The sequence below is a fragment of the Choloepus didactylus genome, chromosome 26, assembly GCF_015220235.1.
Source record: "Choloepus didactylus isolate mChoDid1 chromosome 26, mChoDid1.pri, whole genome shotgun sequence".
NCBI classification, from domain to species: Eukaryota; Metazoa; Chordata; class Mammalia; order Pilosa; family Megalonychidae; genus Choloepus; species Choloepus didactylus.
In genome coordinates this window covers 8,099,786-8,104,150 of record NC_051332.1, presented here as the reverse complement: position 1 = coordinate 8,104,150, position 4,365 = coordinate 8,099,786, and the positions used below count along the sequence as shown (strand labels likewise).

The window sequence follows — 4,365 nt, the reverse complement described above, 5'->3', positions numbered from 1 at the left end:
GAGGCTGAAAGCTTTCCTTCTAAAAGTAGAAAGAACACAAGGATTCCCACTGTAACCACTATCATGTATTATTCAAAATTGTGCTAGAAGTTCTAGCTAGATCAATAATTAGGAAAAAAGAAGAAAGAAAAGAAAAGAAAAGAAACAAAAGTCTTCCATATTAGAAAAGAAGTAAAAATTTCACAATGTGCAGCTATCATGATTCTATACTTAGAATATCCTCAAAAATATAGTACAAAGCAACTAGAGCTAATAAACCTAATAAACAAGTTCAGCAAAATATGATGGGATACAAATTGACACAAAAATTATGGTGTTTCTATACACTAGTAATGAGCTATCTGAGGAGAAAATCAAGAAAACAATTCCATTTACAATAACAGCTAAAGGAATTAAATAGCTACAAATAAAGTTAACCAAGGGCATAAGGTATTGACATTCAGAAAACTACAAAACATTACTAAAATAAATCAAAGAAGAGCTAATAAATGGAAGGACATTCTGTGTTCATGGACTAGAAAGCTAAATATTCTTAAGATCTCAGTTCTACACAAATTCTTCTGCAGACTCAATGTAATACCAATCAAAATCCAAATATCCTACTTTGCAGAAATGGAAAAGTTAATTATCAAATTTATATGGATAGGTAGGACACCTCAAATAGCCAAAAACATCTTGAAAAAGAAGAATGAAGTTGGAGGACTCGTACTTGCTGACTTTAAAGCATATTACAGTGCTACAGTTGTCTAAAGAGCATGGTACTGACATAAAGATAGACACATTGATCAATGGAATTGAATTGAGATTTCAGATATAGACCCTGAAGTCTATGGTCAATTAATATTTTACAAGTCTCCCAGGACCACTCAACTGGGACAGAGCAGTCTCTTTAATAATTGGGGCTAAGAGAGCTTGATATCCATATCCAAAAAAATGATAGAGGGACCCTATCTCATGACCTATATAAAAATTAACTCAAAATGGATTAAAAACTTAAATATAAGAACCAGTGTCATAAAACTCCTAAAGAAATATAGAGAAGTGATAGGCAGTGGTTTCTTAGGCTTATTCCCAAAGTACAACCAATGAAAGAAAAAAAAAAAACCACAAAAAATAGGTAAATGAGATCTTCTCAAAAGTGAATCCTTTTATGCTTCAAAGGACTGTTAAAAAGGTAAAAAGTGGCCTCTTCAATGGTACAAAATATTTGGAAACCACATACCCGAGGAGAGTTTGATATCCAGAAAATATAAAGAAATCTTACAACTCAACAATAAAAAGACAAACGACCCAATTTTAAAATTGGGAAAAAGGCATGAATAGGCATTTTCCAAACAGGAAACACAAATGGCTAAGAAGCAAATTAGAAGATGCTCAACTTCGGTAGCTACTAGGGAAACTCAAATCAAAACCAGGAGATATTGTTTCAAACCTACTAGAGTGGCTAATATTCAACAAACAGGAATCTACAAGTATTGGAGAGGATGTGGCCAAATAGGAAAACTTATTCACTGTTCCTGGGAAAGTAGAATGTTGCAGCCACTGTGGAAGAGTTTGGCAGTTTTCAGAAAGTCATCTATAGAACTGCCAAATGATCCATCATCCCACTACAAGGTACGTAAGCACAAGAACAGAAAGTAGGGATGCAGACAGACATTTACACAACAATGCTCATAGTGACATTCTCAATTGCCAAAAGATGGAAAGAAACTGAGTGTCCATCAACCAACCAATGTATAAACAAATGTGGTATAGACATATGATGGAATATTATTCAGCATTCAGAATGTAGCCCTGAAGCATGTGACAATGTGGATGAAACTTGAGGGCTGTATGTTTAGTGAAATAAGTCAAATACAAAAGGACAAATATTGTATGATTGCACTAATATGAGCTAATTGTAATAAGTAAACTCACAGAATTAAAATCCAGAACACAGGTTTCCAGGAGACAGAATAAGTGTACAGAATGCAGATCGGATGCTTAATATGTGCAGAATAATTAAGTCAGTGGAATTTAAATGTTTGGAAATGAATATAGGCAATGGGAGGACAATATGGTGAGAACATGTAACAGCAATGAATTATACATGTGATTGTGCTTGAATAGGGAAGAATAGAGGCATGTGTGTCACTAGAAGGAAATATGGAGGATAAAACTTGGTACTGTAAAACACAGTGAATCTTGTGGCAGAAGACAACTGCAATTAATAGTACAAGCACAAAAGTGTTCTTTCATGAACCAGAAAAAATGTATGCTGTTAGTAAAAGTAGTTAATAATAAAGTGGTATATGGGAAAAATGTACCTATTGCAAACTATGGACTATAGTTAATAGCAATATTTTAATATTCTTTCATCAACAGGAACAAATGTATCACAATAATGCTAGAAGTCAATAATAGGTGTAAATAGAGGTATTTTTTTTTTGACTAATGAAAACATTCTAAAATTGATTGTAGTGAAGAATGCACAAATATGTGATGATACTATGAACCATTGATTTTATACTTTGGATGGATTGTTTGTTATGAGAATATATCCAAATAAAACTGCTAAAATTGTTTTATAAGGAGGTCATTTTACTGGAAATATTATTCCAAAGATGTTTTTGGAGAAATAATATAAAATACACCCATATATTATAAATATACATATATATAGTATAAAAGAATAAAAACACACCTTCTGTGGTTGGCAGATGTATGGAAAATAGTTTGGAAATTATAAAGCACCTTGAAATGTAATATGTTGCCTTTATCATAGCATGTCATAATTTTCTTTTCCTAACTTTGCACAAGTATGAGTACCAAAGATGAATCACCTGTTCTTTTCTGGTTTTATAGAGAAATAACAGTACATTCTGGTCTGTCTGTCATTTTCAAGATGTGTGAGTATGATTTAGTTCATTGTGATGACACTGTACTCAACCAAACAATGTGACACATTCTTCCAACTTCCATAAGTGCATTAATAAAGACAAAAATTACTCAAAGGCACAAAGTGAAATGTTAATCTAGGGTGCTAAGTAGTACCTCAGATAATGATGATATATTATGTACCTTCCTCATCAAAAAAAGTGTATTATTTAGCAAAAAAATTCTTTTGAATAAGTTCCCTTATTGCTCTTTTAACATCTTTGTTTCTCAGGCTATAGATAAAAGGATTTAACATGGGACTCACAAAGATATAAAAAACAGCTACAATTTTCCCTTCTTCTACAGATGTCTCAGAAGGGGGCCTCAAATACATGCAGAACAGAGTTCCATAAAAGATGGTGACAGACATCAGATGGGACCCACAGGTAGAGAAGGCTTTGTGCCTCCCCTCAGCTAAGCAGATGCCCAGGATGGCTGTGAAGATGAACATATAAGAGACAAGGATGACGGTGAGAGAACAAGTGAGGTTGAAACCAGCTACCACAAACATGGCAGTTTCTTTGATGTAGGTATCTGAGCAGGCAAGGATTATGAAAGGCGGGTCTGCACAGTAAAAGTGGTTGATCTCATTGGGTCCACAGAAGGACAGATGAAGTATCAGGATGGTCTGGGCCAGACCATTGGCAAAGCCATAAATATAGAGAGCAGCAACCAGAGAGAAGCAGGTACATCTGGACATTTTACTCCCATATAACAAGGGTTTGCCGATGGCCATGTAATGGTCATAAGCCATTACTGCAAGGATTTATAGTCAGTGATCATCAGGGCAATGAGAAAGTGGAATTGTATAAAACAACCAGTGAAGGAAATAGTTTTTCTCTTGGATAAGAAATTAACTAGCATCTGAGGAGTGACAATGGTGGAGTAACAGGCATCTAAAAAAGAGAGATGACTGAGGAAGAAATACATTGGTGTATCAAGTTTTATGTCACATCTGATTAACAAAATCATGGTCATATTGCATATTACTGTGATAAGATAAATCAATAGGAATACCACAAAAAGGACAGGATGCAATTCAGCTTGATCTGTCAGTCCCAGGAGAATAAACTCAGTCACAGTGTGTGGTTTTTCTTTAACATTGTATTTGCTTGGCTTTTAATGAGGTCTAAAGAGAAGGAAATAAAATTCATTGGTATGTTGTCATTTGTCCATTACCCCCATCATGTCATCTGGTACTTCTTCCTCTTCTGTCAAACTTGTAATTATATGTGATGTAAAGATATAGCCTATTAAGCATATGATTTCTAATTTAAACATCTAAGTTGATATAGAACTCCTTTTGCATAAAGGCAGTCTTACTTTTGTTTTTAATGACACCATTTCTGGAACTTTTACATTTGCCCATTTACAATTTCCTTCAACAGAGGGATGAAAAAGTTGCTTTTTTTTTCATTGAACTTTCAATCCTTTGTTTTATGGCATAGC

At 34.0% G+C, this 4,365-nt stretch overlaps 1 pseudogene; it reads right to left on the bottom strand.

The window, feature by feature from the left end:
• Nucleotides 1-3,082: 3,082 nt before the first annotated feature.
• On the bottom strand, nucleotides 3,083-4,019 carry LOC119520832 (annotated as a pseudogene).
• Nucleotides 4,020-4,365: the final 346 nt, after the last annotated feature.